Below are 14,781 nucleotides of genomic sequence, written 5' to 3' on the forward strand. Positions count from 1 at the left end.
TACAATAACCTCTCTCACTTTTTGGAGATCACACTTCATTTTCATTTTATGATGCCATCTTGGGTGATGCTGAAACTTGCAGTGTTGGCCAGTACAAAGTTGCCAACTGCCAAATCTCTCTCACCTTTTGTTGTGGGATTGAATTGTCTACTCCATTAGCTCTGAGTGGCTGGGTAAACCCTATCCCCAACCTCATCCTATCCCCTTTAGTTCTTGAACGTTCTCGGGTAGGTTGAACCGAAACATCCCTAAGAGTCACTAAATGCCATAGGGCTGTGATCTTTGATGGGGCATATCTCGGAGCTCATGTGAGGTATGGATGCAATTCAAATTCCTACAAGACCATGTTGTAGAGGCCTACAATGGAATCTCTCACTTTTTGGAGATCACACTCTATGTTTATTTTATGATGCCATCTCAAGTGATGCTGAAACTTGCAGTGTTGGCTAGTACAAAGTTGCCAACTGCCAAATCTCTCTCACCTTTCATCGTTGGATCAAATTATTTGCTCCGTTAGCTCTGGGTGGCTAGGTGAACCCTATCCCCAACCTCATCCTATCCCCTTCAATGCTCAAACATTCTTGGGCACGCCAAACCAGAATGTTCCTAAGGGTCACTAAATGCCATAGGGCTGCGATCTTTGATGAGGCATATCTCTGAGCTTTTGTGAGGTATGGATGCGATTCTAGTTCCTACAGGACCATGTTGTAGAGGCCTACAATAACCTCTCTCACTTTTTGGAGATCACACTCCATTTTCATTTTACGATGTCGTCTCGGGTGATACTAAAACTTACAGTGTTGGCCAATACAAAGTTGCCAATTACCAAATCTGTCTCACCTTTTGTCGTGGGATCAAACTATCTACTTTGTTAGCTTTGGGTGGCTAGGTAAACCCTATCCCCAACCTCATCTGATCTCCTTCAGTCTCGAAAGTTCTTGGGCACGCTAAATCGGAACGTCCCTAAGGGTCACTAAATGCCATTGGGCTGTGATCTTTGACGGGGCATATCTTCGAGCTCATGTGAGGTATGGATGCAATTCTAGTTCCTAAAGGACCATGTTGTGGAGACCTACAATAACCTCTCTTTCTTTTTGGAGATCACACTCTATTTTCATTTTACGATGCCATCTCAGGTGATGATGAAGCTTGCAGTATTGGTCAGTACAAAGTTGCCAACTGCCAAATCTCTCTCACCTTTCATCCTGGGATTGAACTATCTGCTCCATAGCTCCAAGTGGCTAGGTAAACCCTATCCCAAACCTCATCCTATCCCCTTCAGCACTTGAATGTTCTTGGGCATGCCAAACCAGAATGTTCCTAAGGGTCTCTAAATGCCATAGGGTTGTGATCTTTGACGGGGCATATCTCAGAGCTCGTGTGAGGTATGGATGCGATTCTAGTTCCTACAAGATTGTGTTGTGGAGAACTACAATAAATTCTCTCACTTTTTGGAGGTCACACTCTATTTTCATTTTACGATGCCATTTCGGGTGATGCTGACACTTGTAGTGTTGGCCAGTACAAAGTTGCAAATTGCCAAATCTCTCTCACCTTTTGTCGTGGGATCAAACTGTCAACTTTTTTAGCTCTAGTGGTCAGGTAAACCCTATCCCCAACCTTTTGCTATCCCCTTCAATGCTTGAATTTTCTCGAGCACGCTGAATCGAAAAGTCCCTAAGGGTCACTAAATGCCATAGGGCTGTGATCTTTGACGAGGCATATCTTAGAGCTCATGTGAGGTATGGATACAATTCCAATTCCCATAGGACCATTTTGTAGAGGCCTACAATAAATTTTCTCACTTTTTGGAGATCACACTCCATTTTCATTTTACGATGCCATCTTGGGTGATGCCGAAACTTGCAATGTTGGCTAGTACAAAGTTGCCAACTACCAAATCTCTCTCACCTTTCATCATGGGATCAAACTATCTACTTTGTTAGCTCTAGGTGGCCAAGTAAACCCTATCCCCAACCTCTTCCTATCCCCTTTAGTGCTCAAACATTCTTGGGCATGCCGAACCGAAATGTTTCTAAGGGTCACTAAATGCCATAGGGCTGCGATCTTTGACGAGGCATATCTTAGAGCTTGTGTGGGGGTATGGATGCAATTCTAGTTCTTACAGGACCATGTTGTGGAGACCTACAATAACCTCTCTCACTTTTTGGATATCACACTTTGTTTTCATTTTACGATGCCATCTCGGGTGATGCTGAAACTTGCAGCGTTGGCCAATACAAAGTTGCCAACTGCCAAATCTCTCTCACCTTTCATCGTGGGATTGAACTGTCTACTCCTTTAGCTCTAGGTGGCTGAGTAAACCCTATCCCCAACTTCATCCTATCCCCTTTAGTGCTCAAACATTCCTGAGCACGCTGAACCAGAATGTCCCTAAGGGTCACTAAATGCCATAGGAATGCAATTTTTGATAGGGAATATCTTGGAGCTCGTGTGAGGTATGGATGCAATTCTAGTTCCTACAAGACTGTGTTGCAGAGACCTACAATAACCTCTCTCACTTTTTGGAGATCACACTCCATTTTCATTTTATGACACCATCTCGAGTGATGCTGAAACTTGCAATGTTGGCCAGCACAAAGTTTCCAACTGCCAAATCTCTCTCACCTTTTGTTGTGGGATTAAACTATCTAGTCCGTTAGCTTCAGGTGGTTGGGTAAACCCTATCCCCAACCTCATTCTATCCCCTTTAGCACTCAAACGTTCTCGGGCACACCGAACCAGAATGTTCGTAAGGGTCACTAAATGCCATAGGGCTATGATCTTTGACGGGGCATATCTCAGAGCTCATGTGAGATATGGATGTGATTCTAGTTCCTATAGGACCGTGTTGAAAAGATCTACAATAACCTCTCTTTCTTTCACTCCATTTTCATTTTACGATGCCATCTCAGGTGATGCTAAAACTTGCAGTGTTGGCTACTACAAAGTTGCCAACTGTCAAATCTCTCTCACCTTTCGTCATGGGATCAAACTGTCTGCTCCGTTAGCTTCGAGTGGCTGGGTAAACCCTATCCCCAACCTCATCCTATCCCCTTTAGCACTTGAACATTCTCAGGCACGTTGACGCAGAATGTCCCTAAGGGTCAGTAAATACCATAGGGCTATGATCTTTGACAAGGCATATCTTGGAGCTCGTGTGATGTATGGATGTGATTCTAGTTCCTACAGGACCGTGTTGCAGAGGCCTAAAATAACCTAAAAGGAATTTAAGTCCAAAAAATTAGAGTAGGAGACCTACAAGGAATTCTATAATAGTCAACATTTTGTATTGTATGACAATTGGAGGGTTAAACCAAGAGTTGATTCTCAATTATTTCAACATAAGGAAGGTGTCCCAATAGAAACTTGGGGTTGGTGAAGAGTTATAGTTATTGGCTTGGAATAGGGCTAGTGTCCCTAAAAAAAAATGGTGCAAGATCTTGATTGGAGAAGTACTCACCTTGGAGGAGTTCACAAATGACCCTATCACTTTGGATAGGCCACAAAAATGATATCCTAAAGGAGTAAGATATTAGGAAGGCCACAAGTTTAGTTTGGTAGATTAGGAAGAAGAAAGTGCTTAAACCTCACTTCTTTCTCAACATCTCTACATTAGTGAGGGGGAGATAAAGATGATAGATGGCTACATAGATATAGAAAAAAATAGATATGAAAAAAATACAAATATAAAGAGGGGGGGAATAAGAGAGAGTGAGATACAAGGATAGAGTGAGATATAAGGATAACATGAGCCAAAACTACCAAATTGCAGTGCTTGAATCCTTCATTAGAAAATTGACACCCAAATTTGAATACGAGTCTACAAAACAAAATGTTCCTTCCACTTGTCATACTCTTTTATTTCCTTTTAAAGACTCTCTATGATTTTCCATAACATGCATTCTAAATTTGTTAACAAGTATAGCTCCCTCTTACAAGTATCTTATGTGCCATCTTAGATTCATCCCCCTCTCATGTGAGATATCTCTCTTTCCTATACATCACAACTATTATTTTTACCTTAATCTAGTTACTATAGAATAATAACAACACATTCCAATCAACTGGTGATTATGTTACAATCATTAATGTATGAAAACACATAAAACTATCAGTGATTATGTTACATTTATGATTTTTAAAATGACTTTTTTTGCAAATAATCCATCTTTTATCTACTATCTCTGACATTTTTTAATTGGTGATAAAGAATGGTGGTTATGTATTGAAGCTCAACAAGCTAATTGTGTTTTTTCTTCTTGTCTATATTCTTTTTGTAACAATGATTTTTTCTTCTACACAAACTTTGTGACCACTTGTGATCAAATTTTTATCTTATTTTTAACATAAATGTTTAGAGAAATTTTGATCTAATTTTGTTGGATAGAGTAATTTCAAACAAAGATAACTGTCAATAGGCCATTGGTCTATTGATGAAGTTGAAATCTCTTTAAGCATCCAACAAATATCAATTTTACTGAATATAAGACAAAATTTTAAATGAAAAATCTTCCATCAAAAAATTATTTTCATAAAAGACAAAAAATCTATTATAACTAAATTATTTATTATTTATAAAGATTATAAAAATAAGTACTAGAGAAGAGCCACAAGTGACCATGAAGATTCATATTGTAAAAATGGTATAACTAAGCCTATAATGAAGAAATATTTAGAGAAAAGTTGTATCCATTAAAATCTTTAATAATAAATTAAATCAAAATCAATACAATTTATTACTTAAAGATATTCATAGTTCCATCTAAACACTTCCCAAATCAAAACATCATGGAGCCAAGATTGCAATCAAGGGACAAAAACATAATTATTTAAAATAGCATCTGCATATGGATTGTCATATAGCATAAGATTGCAATGAGCTCAGCCTTGGACAACCTCCCTGCAAATGTGTTGATCATTAGGATCATCATAATAGAATGCCCACTTATCAACCATTAAATCATCTTCAACTTCCAATTTACAGTATGCCCTTATTTTCACCTTCTCACCTCTCTTTGCAACATAAGCATGTTTCTTAACACAATCCCTATAACTCCAACACTTGCTGAACATGGAGAAGATGCATAGAGATAGAGGGAAAAAAAAGGTGTAGGTAGACATGAAGATTAAAGGAAATAAAAACATAGTGATAAATGAATAGAGATATAAGAAGAGGATGAATGTGAGATAAAATAGAGAGAGTTAGGGAGACACGGAGAGACATCTAGATGGTGATATAGATTCATAGAGATCATCATATTAATACTTAGTTTTCTCTAATTGAATAAATACTGAAGATATCATGCTAGAACTCTCTTATTGATTTTGTATTGACTTCATACTTAATTTGTCTTCTTAAGGTCATCCTTTTTAGGTTTAAATGTATGTGCATACAGTAGTGATTATTAGCAATTGTAAAACTTGATCTCCTTCTTATGTAACAATATTTCTATGTTTAGATGAATACACTATTTATTTGATTATATATCTATAAAATTGGTCTGTACAATGAAGGCTAGCCGTCTACAATCCAAGGTTTTAATTTAGCTAATAAATGGAGAGCTTCTCAAGCCACTGATTTCTTTCATGGAGTTCCTAATAAATCTCAAGGTTCTCATTTAGGTGACCAATTGCCAGGAGGTCCACGAATATTGCCTGATAAAGTTTATTGCTAGGAGGTCCTAATCAATCTTGATTGATAGAGTTTATTGCCAATCAATATTGTATCAAAAATTTAAAATAATTAGGTATTGAATTAAACTTGATAAACAAATGATAGAGAAGGAAAACTTTAAACATGAACAAGATCATAAATAATATGACAATGAGATATTGCAAATGATTAACTTATGCTTAAACAATGATAAAGTTTATTGTTAATCAATATTCTATCAAAGTTTCGAACATATTAGGTATTGAATTTAATGTCATACATAAACATATCTAATATAATGTCATACATGCACATATCTAATTTAATGTCATACACAAACATATCTAATTTAATGTCATACATGAACAAACATATAATATAAAATGATAATCAATAATTTCATGTACATTAACAAACGCATAATATATTACGATAACTAATAATGTCATATATGAACAAACATATCATATATTAACCAATAATGTCATAAGTCGAATAATATCATACATCAAATAATTGTCACACATCAAATATAAAATGTCATATACATCAAATGTGTATCGAATATGTCCATTGATGCCTATATATATAAATGTCTAGATCAACTATATCTGTTCCTTCCCATGAAGGGAAGGAAAAAAATCTCTTGACATCTTCTATCATCATGTGGAGGTAGAGGTGGAGATGATGGGGTCCTCCTGACATGCTCGCTCGTCCTCTTGTTGAGGCTCTTCTCTAACTCAAGATGATACAAACAAAGTAGATATGAATCAATATTTATTATATGTTGAAATCAAATATATGTACACACAAAATTAATTATTTTCTTACCACCATCAGATAGTCACTCTGTAAGTCCACCTCGAAGGCTCATGGATGATTAGGTGTGATGAGACGCTACAACAATTCAATAAATATAATCACTTATAAATAGCATTAGAAATTTTGATACTAACTATTATAAACAACAACTAAAACCAAGAAAATTCTTTCATACCTGAGTTAATGGCTATGAGCTAGCCATAGTTGCAGCCACTCCACGATGGACGAACTATCGGAGATGAGGAGGAGTGTCTGACATCATGAGCTACATGTCATACAATACATGTTACATGTAACATGAAACATTGAACAAATATAATCAAATAAATTAAATTAACATGAAACAAATGTACCTATACATAGCTTGTATGATGTCTATGCTCCGAGTCTATAGTAAAGGTTGACGGTCTAGTAGAGAACTGAAGCACATGCATAATTTTTTTTGTATATCCTTAATATGATTACTTAATAAATATATGTATTAATTTAAATGATTAAATCAATACATACCTCTGGACTTGTGGAGGGGACAAAAAATGGGGCCAGAGGATCGCTGCTAGGCTCAACAACACTTTGACCCTGAATTTTGAACAATGTCAATAGATGCTAATTAATCAATCATTCACTATACATATGAAATGTGATCAAATTAGTAAATTATAATTTTAATTTACCTGTGTGTCAATGACAAATGTGTCATTTAGGAACTGATCAGTGACGAGCCCATCATTCGCACCATCTCCAGCATGAGTGCCAAATGTGCATAGGGATCCACATGAAGTGCACATGTGACCATGATGCACAGAAGGCTCCCCCTCAACTAATGGGCTCATGGAATGGATGAGGGTTTGTGTCAAAGCATTAATGGTCCCTAGAGTGCTAGCCTCTACATGTTCCTTCACAATTGAAGGAATAGTCACCTGCTCATGCTATGGGTTGACCACAAGTGCCCTAACTACATTAGGGTCATGACGTGCTCCATACCTCTAAAATGATGACCTCCCACCTCTACCCTAGGAGTCTAATATATCAAAATAATTGGGGATCTCCCAAAGGACAAACTCACAATATAATTTCTTCAAAACATACATGGGGACCTCATGATTGTTGTAAGGAGGGGCATCAAAAACCATCCACCATCTATCCCAAAAATTATTTCTAATACCATCGTGTATGCACCAATGGATGGGGAACCATTTAGTACCCTCTCTAATAGTATTTTGCTCACCGGGTTTTCTAAATAATGCACATATTCTACCTTTTGGTATTTCTTTTTTTTTAGCATATTCATATGAAAATTTATTTGCATAAAATATTTTTTTTTCATCCCTCTTAACCCACCAAATATCTAACTAACCACTAATTGAGGCTATCTAGGTCTTAATGGATTTGAGGGATGATGCCAATTGAGCCCTCATTGGATTGGTTTGTCTAGATTCTTTCAATTGAGCAATGAGTCCTTCTAATTCAGTTTTGCCTCTCTCTCTCTCTCTCTCTCTCTCTCTCTCTCTCTCTCTATTTCATTTATTATATTTTCTTGTGTGCCTGGCGGAGGTCTTGCAATTGGTTCAGGTTGTGGAATTTGTTGTTCTTTTTGGGGAGGGTTTTGGTTTTCAGTTTCTTGAGGCTTTTGAGGTTCTTCGATTTGCTAGTTGATTATGGATATTTCTTGATAAAAAATCAATTGAAATCCAAATAAATAAACAAATCTAAATAAAAATTGTAAAAACCCTACAAAACAATATAAAAACCTACAAAACAATATAAAAAACATGTCAAACAATGCAAAATGAAGTTTAGATCACATATGGTGTGGGCGTGGGCGTGTTTGTGATCTTAGATTTTGCTGGTGAGGAGGCATATTGGCAAGGGGGATGGTGAAAACCTTTGTTTCTTCAACCCACATATGCGCTGCTAGTGTCAAAATGCAAACAAACTGAGATGAAAATGATGGGCTGCGGGTATGCAAACCATCTATAAAAATTCACTTTTTTAAAAGCGTGTACGCGCTATTCAAAATAGAAAAAAAAGAAGAGTTGTCACCTTTTTGGCACCACAACTCGGTGCATATACCCACGTGTGGATTTATAATGATAATCAATGATTTATGGGGAATGTGCAGAGTTGTGAGGTGGAAGTATGATATTAAGTATGATATTTCTCGTACTTCCCATATCTACAATATCCATCAACCTATGTTAAGTACTGCTTGTGGGAAGAGAATTCACAAGGCAAAAAAAAGGTGTAAGAAAATGAGGAGAGCTAAAGGCTTGCAAGTTTTGAAGGGTTTTGATATAGACTACAAAGACTACATTGAGAAGAACACCATGGTTGGGGAAAGACATAGGAGGGAACCTGAGGATGAAGCTCAAAAGTGGAGAAGATGCTCCAAGGTGTGGAACATCCTGAAGAAAGAAGAAATTAAAAATTATGTTGAACACCTTCATGGATAGAAACCCTCTATAATCAAAACTATGGTTAGAAATTAGAATGAGGGCATGGTCAAAATTGATGGGATGGAGTTCTCTGTTATGGAAGAAATTATCTCCTTGATTACTGACATCCCTATTATTGGCAAGAAATTTTACAGAGACCGAAATTTATCAAGGCAAGCGGTGGTGGAGTTCACTAAGAACCAAGAGGAGAAATAGGTATTGGTGAAGAGAGGTACCCATTATCTCCTAAGATCCATCAAGCCTTTGTGGAGATTCATGACCTATGCTATTATCAAATATATTACTCTCAATACCAAGTTTGATTGCATATGCACTTACCACTTCATGTTACTCAACCATTTTAGGTATGGGGAAAAAATCTCTATCCCATTCTACCTTTACTCTTCCATGAATGATAACATTAATGAGTATCAAGAAAAGAAAACTAGGAATTCAACGCTCCATGAGGGGCTGCTATTGTTAATTTATGAATACTTCAAAGCTAGGACTATAAGTAAACAAATCAAAGATAAGAAAGATGGCAAGAAAAGAAAAGGGGAATCTAATGAGTCTGATGAGATTTATTCGCCTTTGGATTCAGAGGAAAGTCTTGAGATGCACACAGATTCAGAGGACTTTGAGTCCCTATAGCATGGCTTGGGGGAAAAAGCCATCAAAACTGATAGCAAGGAGAAAAAAGTGCTCCCCGAGCCCACACAGGACATTGACACTTCTTCAGACAGGGGTTACAATGAACGAGCAGAAGGGATGGACACAAGAGAAGATAGTGCAGAGGCAGAGGAGAAAATTAGGGAAGGGGATGGTAAGAAATGAAAGAAGAGTAAGAGAACCATCACTATCAAAGTGTTGGCAAGCAAAGAGAAGGAGGCCATGGTGTTAGGGAATCAGAAAATGAAAACCCTAGATGACAACAAGGACAAACAGGGGGAGGAGAGTGAGAAGGTGAAAGGGGAGCCCAATGATAGGGAGGGACTTGAACAAGGCTTTGGAGATTTTGGCACTAGGACTTATAGATGCTCGGTCATAGGGAAGTATAAGAAGGTGGTGTGGTAGAGCTTTGACTCTGCTTTGGCTAATATGGGCATCAAATGGGAGCTAATCATAACTTAGGTCAAAGAAAATGAAGAGGGCATAATCCAGCTGGAGGAGTTGATCGATCCTGCTCTAGTCATCCTTAGTGACATTGCTAAGGAGAACCCAGACATGGATGTCCTCAACAATGTGAAAAAAAAAGTAGTGGATAGCTTCCGTACCACTAAGTGGCTTTTCCATGAAATCCCCGACCTCAAACATAGAGTGAGAATTTTGGAAAGGGAGACCTATAGCTTAAAAAATAGGGTCAATAAGGATGAACAAAGCATGGAAAAAAGAGTGGAAGAAGTCAATAACATGACTCATACAATGGATAGGACAATGCAAGGTATAGTTGAATAGAGCTCTAGCATCCTAAAGGACAATAAGAACATCAAGAGGTTCATTCACTATGCGAATGACCAAAACATCAGCAAGGAGCAAGACCCTGACACCCACAACTTAAAGGATAGGACTCTCGATGAAAGTGCAAGGAAGAAAACTGGATCCAATACTAGGAAAAAGGACACCCTAGCCCTAAACCAGGAGCTTTTTGAAATGAAGGAGATAACATGCAAGCTTTCAGAGTTGGAGATCAATGCAGCTGAAATATTGAGAGACATAGTCTAAGAGCCCTAGCGTTTTGTGGATTACCCTCATTTTTTGGCATCTCTCCTTGGCTTTACTTCTATTTTTATCTTTGTTTAGGGATATGTTCTTTCTTTTTTCTTTCTAGCTCTATTTGTAGCTTATGCATTCTGTTGTAGACTGATCTTTGTTATGTTTGGGTTTTAGGGTCCTTTTAAAGCCTGTTTTCCTTAATAAAAAACATCAACATGTTAAAAAATAAAATTAAGCATCTATAAAAGGATAGTGAATGAAAGCTATAAATTAACTTCTACAAACATAATTGATTAGTAGATAGAGTCTTAGATCAGAGCTACTAGCCTACTACTTGACTCACGTAGAAGTTAGAACTTGAAGTTGAGAAGCTACTATAGTTGCCACTCTGCCTGGATCGGCTCAACATCACTATCATCAGAATCCTTCTCATTTATTACATACACCATTTCATTGTTTATTGTGTTTTCTTCAGATTCATTGTCAGTGTCAGTATGCATGCCAAAGTCAACATCATCTTGATTGCTTCTAATATTAGGACATGAACCACTACCACTGCTACCACCACCACCACTGCCACCACCACTTCCACTGCCACTTGGGTTTGAAATGTTGGCCATCCCTCTTCTTCCACATTTGTTTCTCCAAATACCGAGAGCTCTATCATAAGGGAAACTATCTACCTCATACCTAGAATTATAGAGTCTCAAACAATTATCAATTTTTTTGTCTAATTTGTTTCTAACCTTTGACTTCAGGAAGCCCAAAGTATTGCAATTTTTTTCATCCTCAACTGAACCCAATATCATTGTCAAACATAAATTGGTAAGCTTTAAATAATCTGGTATTGACTCTCTCAATTAATTGCTTTGACCAAGTTTTTTCTAAAGCTTTGTTACTGCTCCCTCTTCATTTGGATTCTCCATTAGATCATATTTTTCCCTCTTTATGTTTGCAAAAGAACATGATTGATCTGTTAGTCAAGATTCATCTAAAATTCTATTTATAGTTACTCCATTGATTACTTCAAGTTTGCAAAAATGTTGAATCAAAGTCCTCATCCTTCTTCACAAATTAGTTGAACAATTTAGAGACCAATATTGAATAAAAACAATGGATATTGCTTCAAGCAGTTCCTCTAGAGGGAATCTGAATCTAATTTCTGAAGAAAGATCGTAGCAAACTCGCTTGATAGATTCAAGCACAAAGTCTTTGATCTTCTTAAAGTCTTCACTTGTAACACATGAAAGTACCTTCTTTGGTTCTAATTCTACTTCACTTCTTGCTTCGTTGGGGTTGGAGTCAAGGTTGACGTGAGCATAGTACTACATTGGTATGTCAACTCCATGTACCTTGGCACATACCTCATTGTTTGCACCAATATGTAAAAATTTTCCAAGACTATTCAAATTTGTGATTTCTATCCACTTTGCAAACTTTCATTCATCTAATGGTAGTAATCGATACAAAGTATCTAGGCTACTACATGTCATTTTACTCAGCTTATTATATTATGCAATGTACATAGCTCTTTGTTGAACCTTTTCTATAATATTTCTCATGTCCTGTAGCATGGGGAGAATAGCTGCTAAAGTTAAGAGTATCTTAACATTAGTTAGACTTGAATATAGTCGAGGGAATCTATCTCGCACAAAGTGGATTAGTCCAAGCAATGATGAATATTTAGAGAATGCTCAATGTGCTAGTCCATCCAAAGAGATCCATTTAGTATCATTTTCTTTAAGAAGTTTCCTCCTGCTAGTAAGTCCTTGAGCAGAGTGTTGAAATTCTCGGGCTCATTTTGGACTTTGACAAAAGTATTGGTAAATCTCTTTGATTAAATATTCCACTTTACTTACACAACCAAAATTGTTGACAATTCCAAAAGCTAGATTCATTCGATGGGCCATGCAATGAATGAGAATAGCATAGGGTGCCAAATCATTCTTGATCTTTTTGCAAAGACCACCTTTATGACCTTGCATAACTAAAATTCCATCTGCTCCAACACACACCAAATTTTTGGCAATCTCCATGTTATCCAAACCTCCATATTCAATTGGAGTACTCTTTAATAAATCATATAAATTTTTAGTTGTCACACTACAATTCAATTTAGCAATATATAGTATAAAGGGTTAACGACAAAGATCGTTTACAGTACAAATATGCATTCACACCTAGGAAATATTATCAATTGTTGTAACTTCATCTAGAGATAATGCAATGAAATTTGAGTGTTTTATTTTTTTCTTTATATCTTCTTTTTCAACCTGTGCAAGACAACTAGCCCATTTCCACCTACTATTTACTGACTAGTGACTGCCCAAATAGTTTCGAACTTAAAAAAAAGTGCAATAAAGAAGTAATTGAAGGGTAATCCATCATAGGATGTCCTCTACTCAAAATATAAAAGACCACACTTAATTGAACTAATTTTCCCATATTTTACACTTCCATTGCTTTCCCAATGAAATCTTCAATGAAGCCTTTTATAGCAGAATAAAATTCCTAATATGCAGACAGTTGTCCTTTATTTTTCAAGTTAGCATGGATTTTTCAATTCTATCTATAATTTCCTTTTCATAAACTTTACTGACATGCTTTTCTATTGTATCAAGTTTAAGCTGCAACCTCTTCTCCTTCTTTGTTATCTCTATGCAAATCTTACATCTGCATTCTATAGGAGGTTCACCATCAATTGGATTGGCCACTGGTTCAATGAACCAATACTTTTTCACCCATTCTAATTGAAAATTCCTTTTGGATAGATCCCAACGAGATTTATTTTTTTAAATTCCAATTTTCTTTTCCCCTTTTGTGCATGAATATGATTTATGAAATCACTTTTGGTTTTCTTACCCAATTGGTCATTAACCAACTCCAACTCTATAATATCAGTTTGTGACTCCTACTCGAGGGAAGTGCCTCCAAATCGTGTTCAAGTTCATCCTCAATTGAGATATCAGGTTCACTAACTTGAACTTCTTCAATATGGTCTCCAACTTGTGATGAATCTCCTTTTTCAATAAGCACTAGAGATCTAACTTGTGAATCTTGTAGGTTGCCAACATTTCCACCACCAAAATATGCCAATATGGTTCTACGTTTTGGTAATAGTGGCCTGTCTTGGCTTTTAGGGATCCTATCGTAATGCTTGTTACCCCTCTTGTTTAACATTGCAAATTGATAAAGGCTGCAAAAAAAAAAAAACTTAGTTATTGAACAAAAGACTCAAATAGTGACAAGTGAAAGACTGTGAACAGTGACAATTGACTACTTACACTACATATAATAACCATAATATGTTTCATTCTCATAAAAAAGGTACTATTGCTACAATACTACAATCTACTATACTACACAATAAAATTTGCAAACCTATAGGCTATCTTAGCAAGTGAGATGTTTAGTCACCAGTGGACATTAGACAGTAAAACTAAAAAAAAATCAGTACCAGTACCTCCGTCCACATAAAAAATAAATTAAAAATCACTTGACTTTTATGATAACTATGGTCCATGAGTCAATGGCCAAAGCACTCAGCACTCTGAAACTTTGGCAACAATAAGAATTGCCAGTCTCTAGACCAGAAAAGAGTGAATTGTGTAGAATAATAATATCTTATAGTCCAATCTAGGTTGGTGAATTGCACGAGATTAACAAGCGAGAATGCCAAATGTAGGTGAAACACACCTTCCTATGCAAGTGCACAATAGGAAATAGTTGGCTAAACGGGGTTGGTACTGGTCGACACACGTCGAAAAATGGTAGGCAATGCCCAACCCAAGTGAAAATTATTTGGTTGTAGTAATGGCGAAAGAATGTTGTCCAATAAGAAACAATATGCAAAGGATGACAAAATGTTTAAAATAAATGTATCCAAAACGTATATTACATTGGTGATTGGACCAATATTTTTGACCAATCATGTGATAACTAATGGGTGACTACCATGGGGGTTGAACCCAAATCTGATAAATATTCAACGACACGATTGACCTACATTACATGCGCTATTCACCAAATGACAATCGACCCATGAGATAGGATCGCCAAAAGGTGAAGGTTCGCTACTAAAGTAATCTCTGGCTTATGGAGTTAGCTGTTTGCTAGGGAAAAGTGGTGGTGAATGGGTTTAGTAGGTATTCTCCT

Source organism: Cupressus sempervirens, chromosome 10 (genome assembly GCF_028749045.1).
Source record: "Cupressus sempervirens isolate cs-2001-9-10 chromosome 10, ASM2874904v1, whole genome shotgun sequence".
Lineage (NCBI taxonomy): Eukaryota > Viridiplantae > Streptophyta > Pinopsida > Cupressales > Cupressaceae > Cupressus > Cupressus sempervirens.